Here is a 15,303-nt window from a genome sequence, read left to right on the forward strand (position 1 = left end):
ACCTGGATTTCGTCTGGTCTCAGGAATTCAGCTGAATAGGGATCAAACCATTCAGAACACCTATGAACTCAACAAGAGATCAAAGATAAGAAGAGTAACAACACTCTGAACAGAAAAGGGACCACTTTCTGGAAGGTAGGACGTGCGGAGAAGTGAATCCGAGGCGATATTTGGGAGGATAGACGGCAGGGGAGGGGGCCTCCGTCGGTCGCTTCTGGCAAGCGATAAAGCCGTGGAGCACAAAATTGGAACTTTTAGAAGTCGGCTCCGCTGAGGGACGTCGCTCCAGTGGCTAAGCGGGGGTTGGAACCCTCGCGGGACAGTGTGTTCTCAGGACCCTCGGGGTCACAGAAAGACCGGGGGTGCCTGAGTACGGCAGAGCTCCCAGGTATCGGAGCGGGGAAGTCAGCTGCAGAGACGGAGTCGAGGCGCGGGCTCTCAGCTCGGGGTTGCCATAAACTGTGATCCACAGCCCAGTCGGGCTACTGCTCCTCCAGCAGGGACCCAACAAGCAGCAGAGCCGGGGAGACTCCCCTTCCTCCCCCGGGAGGAGTGGCGCGGAAGCGCACTGCAGGGATCTGCTGGGTTTGGAGACTCCACACGGGGTCGGGTGCCAGAGATAGAAACGCTCGGTCACAGGCCGGGGGAGCGCAGAGTGGGGCCGGAGACTGGGGAGATGGGAGTGACTGCTTTTCTCTGGGGGCACACTGAGGAGTGGGGCCCGGAGTTCTCGGCTCCTCCGGGTGGAGATTGGGAGGCCCCCATTTTCGCCCTGGTCCTCCAAAGCTGTACCGAGAGCTTGCAGGGAACAAAATCTCCTGAGAGCAAACCGGAGCAGCTTCCTTAGCCTGGACTCACAAGGACAGGGCAATTCCGCCTCCGGCAAAGACATATGGGAACCACGGCAACAGGCCCCTCCCCCAGAAGATCAGCAGGAACAGCCAGCAAGCAAAGAACAAGTTTACCGACCAAAGAGAACAGGAGAACTCCAGCGCTAGGGGAATACTGCACATAGAATTCATGGCTTTTTTACCATAATTCATTAGTTTTTCAAAATTAATTTTTTAACTGTTTTTTTTTTTAATTTCTCTTTTTCCCTTTTTCAAACATCTTATCAATCTCTTTTTTTAAAAAAACATTTTTTATTTTTCATTTTTAGAGTCATATTTTTATCCCTTCATAGTAGTTACCCTTATTTTTGGCATATATATATGTTGTTCTCTCTTTAAAATTTTGAGATACAATTTCTTCTAACAGATCAAAATATACCCTAAATCACTAGTGTATGGCTTTGTTCTAGTATCTTGCCTGATCACATTCTCTCCTTTTTTTTTTTCTTTTTTCTTTTTAAATCTTCTTTCTTTTTAAAAACAACTTCTTATCTTATCAATTCCTTTTATAAAATCTTTTATAATTTTCATCTTTACAGTCATCTACGATCCCTTCATTGTATCAACCCTGATTTTGTACATATATAAGACTTTCTTCCTTTAAAATTTTAGTAGGCACTTTCTTCTAACAGACCAAAATATGCCCAAAATCTAGTGTGTGGCACTGATCTATGCACTAGCCTGATCAGATTTGATCATATTCTGTTTTTTTTTTGTTCTGTTCTTGTTTGTTTCTATCTTTTTCTTTTTCCTTTTTTTTTTTTTCTCTTCTTCCTTTCCCTTTCTTGTCCCCTGGTTTCAGGTCTTTTCCGATTTGTATAGAGTATATTTGCTGGAGACGTTGTTAACCTGTTAGCATTCTGTTCTCTCATTCATCTGTTCTCCTCTGGACAAAATGACAAGATGAAAAAAATCACCTCAGCAAAAAGAACAAGAGGTAGTACCGTCTGCCAGGGACCTACTCAATACTGACATTAGTACGATGTCGGACCTAGAGTTCAGAATCATGACTTTAAAGATACTAGCTGGGCTTGAAAAAAGGTTGGAAGTTATTAGAGAAACGCTTTCTGGAGAAATAAAAGAACTAAAATCTAACCAAGTCGAAATCAAAAAGGCTATTAATGAGGTGCAATCAAAAATGGGGGCACTAACTGCTAGGATAAATGAGGCAGAAGAAAGAATCAGCGATATAGAAGACCAAATGATGGAAAATAAACAGGCTGAGAAAAGAGAGAGAAAGAACCACAGGATCACGAGGGCAGAATTCGAGAGATAAGCGATACGATAAGATTAAACAACATTAGAATAACTGGGATCCCAGAAGAAGAAGAAAGACAGAGAGGGGCAGAAGGTATATTGGAGCAAATAATAGCAGAGAACTTCCCTAATGTGGGGAAGGAAACAGGCATCAAAATCCAGGAGGCACAGAGAACCCCTCTCAAAATCAATAAAAATAAGTCAACACCCCGACATCTAATACTAAAACTTACGAGTCTCAGAGACAAAGAGAAAATCCTGAAAGCAGCTCGGGAGAAGAGATATGTAACCTACAATGGTAGAAACATTAGATTGGCAACAGATCTATCCACAGAGACCTGGCAGGCCAGAAAGGACTGGCATGATAGATTCAGAGCACTAAATGAGAAAAATATGCAGCCAAGAATACTATATCCAGCTAGGCTCTCATTGAAAATAGAAGGAGAGATAAAAAGCTTCCAGGACAAACAACAACTAAAGGAATTTGCAAACACAAAACCAGCCTTAAAAGAAATATTGAAAGAGGTCCTCTAAGCAAAAAGAGAGCCTAAAAGCAGCATAGATCAGAAAGGAACACAGACAATATACAGTAACAATCACCTTACAGGCAATACAATGGCACTAAATTCATACCTTTCAATAGTTACCCTGAATGTAAATGGGCTCAATGCCCCAATCAAAAGACACGGGCTATCGGATTGGATTAAAAAACAAGACCCATTGATATGCTGTCTGCAAGAGACTCATTTTAGACCCAAAGACACCCCCAGATTGAAAGTGAGGGGGTGGAAAACCATTTACCATGCTAATGGACACCAAAAGAAAGCTGGGGTGGCAATCCTTATATCAGACAAATTAGATTTTAAAACAACGACTGTAATAGGAGATGAAGAAGGACACTATATCCTACTTAAAGGGTCTATCCAACAAGAGGATCTAACAATTGTAAATATCTATGCCCCTAACATGGGAGCAGCCAATTTTAAAAGGCAATTAATAACCAAAGCGAAGAAACACATTGACAACAATACAATAATAGTGGGGGACTTTAACATCCCCTGACTGAAATGGACAGATCATCTAAGCAAAAGATCAACAAGGAAATAAAGACTTTAAATGACACACTGGACCAAATGGACTTCACAGACATATTCAGAACATTCCATCCTAAAGCAACAGAATACACATTCTTCTCTAGTGCCCATGGAACATTCTCCAGAACTGATCACATCCTAGGTCACAAATCAGGTCTCAACCGGTACCAAAAGATTGGGATTATTCCCTGCATATCTTCAGACCACAATGCTTTGAAACTAGAATTCAATCACAAGAGGAAAGTCGGAAAGAACTCAAATACATGGAGGCTAAAGAGCATCCTACTAAAGAATGAATGGGTCAACCAGGAAATTAAAGAAGAATTAAAAAAATTCATGGAAACCAATGAAAATGAAAACACAACTGTTCAAAATCTTTGGGATACAGCAAAGGCTGTCCTGAGAGGAAAGTATATAGCAATACAAGCCTTTCTCAAGAAACAAGAAAGGTCTCAAATACACAACCTAACCCTACACCTAAAGGAGCTGAAGAAAGAACAGCAAATAAAGCCTAAACCCAGCAGGAGAAGAGAAATAATAAAGGTCAGAGCAGAAATCAATGAAATAGAAACCAAAAGAACAGTAGAACAGATCAACGAAACTAGGAGCTGGTTCTTTGAAAGAATTAACAAGATTGATAAACCCCTGGCCAGACTTATCAAAAAGAAAAGAGAAATGACCCAAATCCACAAAATCATGAATGAAAGAGGAGAGATCACAAACAACACCAAAGAAATACAAACAATTATAAGAACATATTATGAGCAACTCTATGCCAGCAAATTAGATAACCTGGAAGAAATGGATGCATTCCTAGAGATGTATCAACTACCAACACTGAACCAGGAAGAAATAGAAAACCTGAACAGACCTATAACCACTAAGGATATTGACGCAGTCATCAAAAATCTCCCAAGAAACAAAAGCCCAGGGCCAGATGGCTTCCCAGGGGAATTCTACCAAACATTTAAAGAAGAATTAATACCTATTCTCCGGAAACTGTTCCAAAAAATAGAAGTGCAAGGAAAACTTCCAAACTCGTTTTATGAGGCCACCATTACCTTGATCCCAAAACCAGACAAAGACCCCATCCAAAAGGAGAATTACAGACCAATATCCTTGATGAACATGGATGCAAAAATTCTCACCAAAATACTAGCCAATAGGATCCAACAGTACATTAAAAGGATTATTCACCATGACCAAGTGGGATTTATCCCTGGGCTGCAAGGCTGGTTCAACATCCGCAAATCAATCAACGTGATACAATCCATTAACAAAAGAAAGAACAAGAATCATATGATGCTCTCAATAGATGCAGAAAAAGCATTTCACAAAGTACAGCATCCTTTCTTGATCAAAACTCTTCAGAGTATAGGGATAGAGGGTACATACCTCAATATCATAAAAGCCATCTATGAAAAATCTCCAGCGAATATCACTCTCAATGGGGAAAAGGTGAGAGCTTTTCCCCTAAGGTCAGGAACGCGGCAGGGAGGTCCACTCTCACCACTGCTATTCAACACAGTATTAGAAGTCCTAGCCACAGCAATCAGACAACAAAAAGAAATCAAAGGCATCCAAATCGGCAAAGAGGAAGTCAAACTCTCACTCTTTGCAGATGATATGATACTGTATGTGGAAAACCTAAAAGACTCCACCCCAAAACTGCTAGAACTCACACAGGAATTCAGTAAAGTAGCAGGATATAAAATCAATGCACAAAAATCAGTGGCATTCCTATACACCAACAACAAGACAGAAGAGAGACAAATCAAGGAGTCGATCCCATTTACAATCGCACCCAAAACCATAAGATACCTAGGAATAAATTTAACCAAAGAGGCAAAGGATCTGTACTCAGAAAACTATAAAATACTCATGAAAGAATTTGAAGAAGACACAAAGAAATGGAAAAACGTTCCATGCTCATGGATTGGAAGAACAAACATTGTGAAGATGTCAATGCTACCTAGGGCAATCTACACATTCAGTGCAATCCCCATCAAAATACCATCCACCTTTTTCAAAGAAATGGAACAAATAATCCTAAAATTTGTATGGAACCAGAAGAGACCCCGAATAGCCAGAGGAATATTGAAAAAGAAAAGCAAAGCTGGCGGCATCACAATTCCGGACTTCCAGCTCTATTACAAAGCTGTAATCATCAAGACAACATGGTACTGGCGCAAAAACAGACACATAGATCAATGGAACAGAATAGAGAGCCCAGAAATGGACCCTCAACTCTATGGTCAACTCATCTTTGACAAAGCAGGAAAGAATGTCCAATGGCAAAAAGACAGTCTCTTCAACAAATGGTGTTGGGAAAATTGGACAGCCACATGCAGAAGAATGAAACCGGACCATTTCCTTATACCACACACAAAAATACACTCAAAATGGTTGAAACACCTAAACGAAGACAGGAGTCCATCAACATCCTAAAGGAGAACACAAGCAGCAACCTCTTCCACCTCAGCCACAGCAACTTCTCCTAGAAACATCGCCAAAGGCAAGGGAAGCCAGGGCAAAAATGAACTATTGGGATTTCCTCAAGATAAAAAGCTTTTGCACAGCAAAAGAAACAGTCCACAAAACCAAAAGACAACCGACAGAATGGGAGAAAATATTTGCAAATGACATATCAGATAAAGGGCTAGTATCCAAAATCTATAAAGAACTTATCAAACTCAACACCCAAAGAACAAATAATCCAATCAAGAAATGGGCAGAAGACATGAACAGACATTTTTCCAAAGAAGACATCCAAGTGGCCAACAGACACATGAAAAAGTGCTCAACGTCGCTCGGCATCAGGGAAATCCAAATCAAAACCTCCATGAGATACCACCTCACACCCATCAGAATGGCTAAAATTAACAAGTCAGGAAACGACAGATGTTGGTGGGCATGTGGAGAAAGGGGAACCCTCCTACACTGTTGGTGGGAATGCGAGCTGGTGCAACCACTCTGGAAAACAGTATGGAGGTTCCTCAAACAGTTGAAAATAGAGCTACCATACAATCCAGCATTTGCACTACTGGGTATTTACCCCAAAGATATAAATATAGGGATCCGAAGGGGTACATGCACCCCTATGTTTATAGCAGCAATGTCCACAATAGCCAAACTGTGGAAAGAGCCAAGATGTCCATCGACAGATGAATGGATAAAGAACAGGTGGTATATATACACAATGGAATATTATGCAGCCATCAAAAGGAATGAGATCTTGCCATTTGCAACGACGTGGATGGAACTGGAGCGTGTTATGCTGAGTGAAATAAGTCAATCAGAGAAAGACATGTATCATATGACCTCACTGATATGAGGAATTCTTAATCTCAGGAAACAAACTGAGGGTTGCTGGAGTGGTGGGGGTGTGGGAGGGATCAGGTGGCTGGGTGATAGACACTGGGTAGGGTATGTGCTATGGTGAATGCTGTGAATTGTGCAAGACTGTTGAATCACAGATCTGTACTTCTGAAACAAATAATGCAATATATGTTAAGAAAAAAAAGAAGAAGAAGATAGCAGGAGGGGAAGAATGAAGGGGAGTAAGTCGGAGGGGGAGACGAACCATTAGAGACGATGGACTCTGAAAAACAAACTGAGGGTTCTAGAGGGGAGGGAGGTGGGGAGATGGGTTAGCCTGGTGTTGGGTATTAAAGAGGGCACATTCTGTGTGGAGCACTGGGTGTTATGCACAAACAATGAATCATGGAACACTACATCAAAAACTAATGATGTAATGTATGGTGATTAACATAACAATAAAAAATTATTTTAAAAAATAAAATAAAATAAAAATGTATCTGAGAAACCACCACCATACCCAAGGCAATCTAGATTTTCTCCTGTGTTCTGAGAGTTTTAAAAGTTTCGTATTTTACACTGAGTTTTGTGATCCTTAAGGGATCATTTGTGCCCGTTATAAAACAAGGCTTATAACTCACCATAAGCCACAAGATCGCTCTTTGATAGGGATATTTTAACATTAAATATTTAGCAAGACCCCTTGACAGGTCACTGAGTGATGAGTAAATAATATAACATGGGTAGTGTACTTTATAACAACGATGAAGATTGGTTTGTGTATTCTTAATTATAAAAATTATAACTTATGTCTGAACAAAGTCCAAGGGGACTCTATGGAGAGTAATTGATTACAATGGGTGAGGAAGCAGACAAAAATTACAAGAGAGGTTGAACTTCTTGAAAATAGTAGATTATGGTTTATTTGTCTTTATGTCCCCAATGTGTTGCCTAATGCCTGTGAGTCAGATGTAAATAAATGTTGACATATGAATGCATGATAAAGTTAACAGCATTGATTTCTTCTCTACTAGTTGTTATGTGTGATAGGATAGGACACCATCCTATCAGACCAATATTATATCCCTTATGGTAGCTATCCTGTTCAGAGTAATAAAGAGAGAAAGGAAATTCATGTTTATGCAACAAAGAAATTTTACCTATGTATCATGTACTAGACACAGTTTGTATACATCATCTTTGGACATAAATAATTTCATTTGCATTTCTTGAAGTGGCTTTAGATAGAACTTTGATGAAAAGCTAAAGTTGTCAAGGTACTACACTAGCCATAACATGGCCCCACGGTTCAGAGAGTATTCACAAAGGGATGTAGAGATCCTCCATAACAATGGTAAAGTGGCTCTGGGAACAGCCAAGTAGCCTTCAGCCCTGTTCCGATAGGCCATGCCTGGGCCAGTCGGAATTTTTATGAGCCCACATTAGTTATTAAGGGTCATATGCAAGTACCATTCCACCTTAGTTCCTCAGTATTTTGGTCTAAGAGTAAGAAGAAGCCCTCTTCACTCTGCTTCAGCCTACAATCAATAGCCTGAAAGTAGGTACTGAGATTTTTATCCAGTCCCCTTTACTTATTGCTCAGAACAGATCAGCTAGTGGGCTAGACCTGACTGCCCATATTAACACCAAGCAAGCTAACAGGCTACATTCATAATTGCAATTGAAATTGGAAGTAATAATTCTATACTTTTTAGAAACTCATTTAAGGAAAATCAGAGGGGTGCCTCGCTGGCTCAGTAGGTAGAGCATGTGACTCTTGATGTCAGAGTCATGAGTTCGAGCCCCATGTTGGAATTGGAGATTACTGAAAAATAAAATCTTAAAAAAAAATAAGTGTAAGGAAAATTACAGTGTTAAAGAGGATCATTATGAAAAATTATTTCAAAACTGAAGATAGCTAAGAATCCAGTTTTGGTTTATAAGTGATTCACATTTGAAAATCATCCATTAAATAATTCCATTCAATATTTCTGAATACCTGCTCTCTATCAAGGATTGTTGTAAGAGTTCAAAGATAAATATGTGTATATCAGTCATAATCATTTTGATAAAATATTACTAAGCACCTACTATGTGCAGGACACTTTACATATTCTCTGTTGTTTAAAACAATCCTTCACTGTGGGTTTGCTTCTTCTCCTTTTACAGATAATATCACATGTTCAGAGAAATTAACTAAATGACCCAAGTGCACAGAGCTCATGAGTAACAAGTGGGAGTAAAATCCTCCTCTTTCTGACTCTGAAGCATTATGTATTTTGCTATCGTGCCTTTATGAATTCAGTTCCCAATTCCTCCATGGTTTTTGGATTAAGAAAAATAAGAATATAAGATTAACACTTAAATGGTATATCAACAGGATGACCATATAAATTATCCTCCAACCCAGGATACTTTTGAGAGTAAAAGAGGAATACGAAAAATCACCACGGGGAGTTATTGTTCAATGAGTATAAAGTTTCTGTTAATACTAGATGAGTATGTTCTAGAGATCCATGTTGTTCTAGGTACAACATAGTGCCTAGAGTTAGCAATATGGTACTGTGCACCTCAGAATTTGTTAAGAGGGTAGATGTGAAGTGTTCTTACCCTAAACACATAAAATAAAAAAACAAAGAGACACAAGGAAACTTTGGGAAGTGTTAGATACATCTATTACGTCGATTGTGGTGATGGTATCACAGGTGTTTGTGTATGTCCCAACTCATCGAACATCAAATTATACACATTTTTGTTTATCAATTATACCTCAATAAAGCTTATAGAAAGTAGCTTAAAAATTACCCCAAGGCAGTAGGTGTAACCTGTGGCATAGGGTCCCTTTTGTATTAAAGTTTCAGGCAGGAAGTAGATGGCACACTGGGAAAGGTTTCACTGATAATAATTCAACAAAGGAATAAAATGCAGAGATGTGGCAAGTGTAAAGCATCCAGTATGGATGGCAGGACCCAATTAGCTAGCAACAGCAGGCTTGAGGAGCAAAGAGCAGAGCAGTGCTGGCTAGAACCCTGTGGGAGCCAGGGCCTCTGGCAGGAAAGAGGCGCTGCCTTTGAGAACTGTAGGGGTGAAAGCAGACAGTCGCCACCAGGACTGCGGTAGGCAGGAACACTTACCCTAGTCTCTCTGTCTCACACTTTAGTCTTCAACTGGTGCTTCGCACTGATGGAATCCCACCAGAATCCACAGAACAAGCTGACTAATGCCCTCTGTGCACTTCAGCCTCCGAGGACCTAGAACAGAGCAGAAAATGGGGGAAAATGGATTTAAGGGAAGAAACAGAATAACCAGTATGGGTGGGCTTCTGATCTTATTACCTGTTTTTAAAATAAGCAAAAGAAACTTTAATACTTGAATGCCTCCAGTCTTATCCAACACTACGGGACTCAGCGTGAAGATATTCTTTACTTGTCCTACTCTGAGCCTCATTACTGACAAGTGATCCCGAGAAGAACCCTGTATCCAAATTCTGGTAATCACTTATTTTTGTCAGGGGAGAGGGGCTCATTTTCTTGGTAACCTATCTAGTAATCAGGTCCTTCTATGAAGTGACAACCTTAGTCATAAAAAAAGCAGGAAACCTGAAGTCCTACTAACCTGACTTTACAAGTGAGTTGTCCCCATAACTAACTGTGTGACCATGAATATTATCTTTTCTGAGTTTTAGTTTCCTTTTTCAGAACGGGGGGGCAATAAGACTGACTTCCATAAGAGATAACACATAAAATACACTTACCAGGTACCTAACATATGGCCAGAGGTCAAGAAATAGTACTTAATGCTATTACCATTAATACTGTTAGTATCATTAATACAGTATTTAGTTATTATCCAAGAGAATAGACTATTAAATTTTTCCAGTGAATTGTCCTTACGCTGATTGCCTAGATGTCAGCTATAGTGTTACCCTCTGCTCACTTACTGGGCTGTCCAGTTTGACTTCTCTTTGGCCCCATATGGCTCTGTTTATATAATGGGCCCCTCCATCCATTAAGAGTTAGGCCATCCCTCACAAATATCTATGTATATATGACAACCACTAAGAGGAATAAAGAGTGGAGGTAATAATGGTAATATAATACCATCTAAGGAAAGAAAACGTAAAATCATGGATTCATTCAATCCAATCCTTTGTTATAGCCACAGTAATTTATGATTAGCTTAAAATTCTCATTCAGTGCCAAGTCCTTTCACGTCCAAGACTCAGCTTTTCAATTCCCATGGGGTTCATTTGGTATATTTCTTTATTCAAGCTTAGGTTCAAAAAAATTTCTTTCAAAAGCATGCAGAGCCATCTGCTTAAATAGACCACAAGCAAAGAGACTGGGTAAACAATTTTGGCTGTCACTCAGTTATTGGTCTAATGTCAATACATATTCATTACATACTCACTGAAGTTCTCATGGACAACCTAATACAGCTTTTTGAAGATGTTTTCTCTCTCTCATTCTTTCATATTTGAAAAAGAAAAACAGAGTCCCTAAGGTGCATTTTGATCTGTCTGGAACTCAGGATCTATTAATTCAACAGAATCACAAAAAGAGCATAACACATTTACTTTTCAGTTTGTGGCAACAATTACTGTGTTGAATTTATTTTATAATACTCATCTTCATATTATTTTTTCCTGAATTCTTCCTGTCAATCTCACTCAACATCCAGCTCTCTAAAATCACACCTCTTAAAAGTAGTGACAAGTGGGGCGCCTGGGTGGCTCAGATGGTTAAGCATCTGCCTTCAGCTCAGGTCATGATCCCAGGGTCCTGGGATCGAGTCCCGCATCAGGCTCCCTGCTCCGCGGGAGGCCTGCTTCTCCCCCTCCCTCTGCCTCTCTCTCTCTGACTCTCATGAATAAATAAATAAAACATTAAAAAAAAAAAGTAGTGACAAGTAAAACCACTAAAGCCATGACATTAACTGGCAAGATGTGCTTGTAATATTTAAACTGAGCATCCCTTCCAAAAGCTCATGGTTTTCAGTCACCCACTATGTCTTTTACTCCTCTACAGTGCATTGTCAAGCAGACATTTGGTTAATCTCATCACTATACATAACCTCTGAGTATGCTTCAAGAAAAAGGTTCTGTGGAGACCCAGGTTTTCAGGAATAAACATTCACAGTGTGTGGTAGATCAGTTGTGCTAATGGCCCTAACTGTTCACCCTTCCTTTATCCTTGTCCCTTTCCATAGAATTGTGCAGTTCCTTCTTACTCTGGCAGGTCGTTCTGCTTCCATCCTTGATTCTGGACTCTTCCCTGTTACTTGCTTTGGCCATTAGGATGTTAGCAAACTTGACCCAAGCAGAGGCTTGAAAAAGTACCTACATGTTTCTACTTCTTCTCTTGCTCATCTGCCTTTGCCTTGAGACCATTCCTACAAGAAGCGTGAAAGACAAACATGGAGAGAATTACATCATCACTCAAGAAGGAGTGATGTGGACATCAGGAAAGGCCTAAGAGAAGAAATGATATGACCACTGGGCTGTCTCTTAGAGATTACTAGGAATTTATCAGAGACTGTGGAGCAGAAGGATATATCAGGTGGGAGAAATGACATGTTAAAAAGAAAAAAAAACCTCTCAGGTGTGAAAAAACTTGGCATGTTTAAAAAACTCAAATAGCTGGATAGGGACCATCTGAGCACAAAAGTCAATGTATGGCATGCTAGGAGTTTGTATTATATGTTATAATTCTGGCAATGGGGGGTTACTGAAGAGATTTTTAGCAAGTGTTAGTTGGTATCACTTTATTTTTTTATTTTTTTTTAAAGATTTTATTTATTTGAGAGAGAGAGAATGAGAGATAGAAAGCACGAGAGGGAAGAGGGTCAGAGGGAGAAGCAGACTCCCCGCTGAGCTGGGAGCCCGATGTAGGACTCGATCCCGGGACTCCAGGATCATGAACTGAGCCGAAGGCAGTTGCTCAACCAACTGAGCCACCCAGGTGCCCTAGTTGGTATCACTTTAAAATGAATATGATGGCAGCAGGTTCAAGGATAGACTAGAGACTGCAGAGACTGAAAGAAGAGAACCTGACTGGGAGAGACTGAAATGGTCTGAGTAAGAAATGGTGGCTGCCATGTTTAAGCCATGAAAGTGGGAGAGTGAAGAGAGAAGCGGCTTCGGGAAATATTTAGGAATAGAAGTCAAAGACCTGGCGAATAAAATGAATTTGGGTAAGGAGTGGGAACAAATGGTCCCCAAGTTCATGGGATCATTCACTGAGATAGACAGCATACCTGAGAGGAAGCAGGCCTAGGTTGAGGCAGGAAGAAAAAAGTAGAAGAGGGTGCCATGAACTCAGTTTTCTATTAATAGAATATAAAGGTCATCTTAGATGTCATGAAGATGATCTAAGTTGAAGGAGGCGCCCAAATTCTATTCAATTTGAGTGTTTCATCGTGGCATCCTAAGCTGTGGTCTTATAGGTAGAAATGTAAACTGATACATCAAAGGGAAAACAAACAGGGCTATATTATTCTTTGACAGAGTCTCTAATAAACAGAACCTGAGACATGGGTTAAAGAACTGGTAATTTACTGAGGAGATGGAAATCCAAGGCAGCATGCATGAGAAAAAAGGCAAGTAAAGATGAGTAACAAAGTCCATTTTACCCTGCTGGTTAACTTGTCATGGTGAACCAAGAAGAGACACTGAAGGCTGCTCAGCAAGTGGGTCCGCTCGGCATCTAAGATTTCTGCAGATGGGCCATGAGTGGAGTATGTGTCACTTACCCTTGTAGTATACTGTCCCATTCAAGTATAGAAGCAGTGAGAAGAACTGGAAACTCTGCATATGGGGTTGGTCTACCTGGCTGTGTGACAGGAAGCAAGGGGAAGAGTCTAGCAGAGACAAAGGACCAATTGGCTCCAGTCCGATGGGGTGTGGACAGAAAGCCTGGGACACAACTGGAAGGAAGGAGGTAGTAAAGGGAATCTCGTCAGGGGGGCTCACCAATCACATGTCCAATACTATATATCGACATGGTGCAAACTGAAAAACCTTAATTTTGAGTCCAAAAATAAAGCTGGAGAGTATGTTTTGCTGAAACACTTGCTAATGTGGCTGTAAAATATTTTGAATTTTCCTAACATATTCTCATGTGGGTTTTGTGTGGGAATGCCATAGTTTGAATGGATACAACTTGACATATATAAAAGAAACAGATCCTACTGAGCTCATTTTGACAAATACAACACTAGAGGAATATCCAATTTGATATACAATATGGTGGAGAAAGTAGGGTCTTTCTAGAACACTGTACAAACTCAAAAATGCATCCACCAATTAATTTATATTAATATATATTATTGTTTATTTATGATGGACCATCATAAAACATGTTTTTATAGGACTTTAAAAATATCCACAGTATAGGGGCGACTGGGTGGCTTAGTCATTAAGCGTCTGCCTTGAACTCAGATCATGACCCCAGGGTCCTGGGATCGAGCCCCACATCAGGCTCCCTGTTCAGCGGGAAGCCTGCTTCTCCCTCTCCCACTCCCCCTGCTTGTGTTCCCTCTCTCGCTGCATCTCTCTCTGTCAAATGAAATCTTTAAAAAAATATATCCACAATATGTTTATACCAAATTACACTATATTAGGGGCCGAACTGCCTATCAAAAGAGAAATCTCCTAAAGACAAGTCTGGTCAAATAACATATTTTAATGTCAACTTAATGATTTTTTTGTTCTGATTCACCTGAGTTATACTTTGAAATGGCAATAAATTTCTCTACATTCTTTATTTTGAAAAAAAAAAAGCTGGAAAACTAACCATAAAATACCAAAGTTTAAAGCAGCAAAATAAAGTAACATTTTAAATAAATGCATATGCTGTTCAAGTATAAAGAAAATAATAGGATGATAAACATCAATATCAGCAAAGAGGTTATCTCTGGCTAGAAGAGGGCTATGATAAGGGAAACGTATGTAGGGACCTTGAAGCATATTTGTAATGGTTTGTTTCTGAACTTGGTTGGAGGAGCCTAGGTATTTTTTAATGATATTTTTGTATACCATCTTTCCACAGTGAAATATTTCATTAGATAAAATAAAATAATCATCACTAAAACTTAAGGGCATTCATGTAAAATGGTACAAAAAGTAAAGAAACATAAACAGGACAAAAATAAAACTTGACCAAACCAGTGAATGGCAGGAAAGAAGCTAAAGAATAAGAAATCATGTAAAGTAGGAAAAAATAGGATGGCAAAAATATCAGTGATTACTGTGAATATGCATAAACTAATTTGACTATTTAAAAGATAGATTCTTAGATTGGTATTTAAAGCAAGCAAAACCTGGGGCACCTGGGTGGCTCAGCCAGTTAAGCATCCAACTCTAGAATTTGGCTCAGGCCATGATCTCAGGGTCCTGAGATTGAGCCCCACATCAGGTTCCGTGCTGGGCATGGAGTCTGCTTAAAATTTTCTCCCTCCCTTTCCCTCTGCCCCTCCCCCATGCCCACTCTCTCTCTCTCAAAAAAAAAAAAACAAAAAAAAAAACAAGCAAAACCCCGTTATATTCTATTTATGAGGACATATAAGATAAAATAGTGGTAAAGACTGAAAATGAAGAGAAAATCCTATAATAGACATACAATAAGAAAGAGAAGGCAATAGTAGCAATACAAATAAGAGACAAAACAATATTCAAGGTCAAACAGGGACAGATCGATAAAAGTTGTTGAAGAGTCCACCAGCATTTTAACATAAAGAGAAAAGAA

At 39.8% G+C, this 15,303-nt stretch overlaps 1 protein-coding gene across 3 annotated transcripts in view; it reads right to left on the bottom strand.

Moving 5' to 3' along the window:
* Positions 1 to 15,303, bottom strand: part of LOC113931573 (melanoma-associated antigen B18-like) — a 142,752-nt gene that overhangs the window by 46,903 nt on the left and 80,546 nt on the right. For all 3 annotated transcript variants that reach the window (XM_027609702.2, XM_027609700.2, XM_027609701.2), the window contains exon 2: positions 9,694 to 9,810. The gene's annotated coding sequence lies outside the window, so the exon portion shown is untranslated. The remainder of the gene's footprint in view (positions 1 to 9,693; positions 9,811 to 15,303) is intronic.

Source organism: Zalophus californianus, chromosome X (genome assembly GCF_009762305.2).
Source record: "Zalophus californianus isolate mZalCal1 chromosome X, mZalCal1.pri.v2, whole genome shotgun sequence".
Lineage (NCBI taxonomy): Eukaryota > Metazoa > Chordata > Mammalia > Carnivora > Otariidae > Zalophus > Zalophus californianus.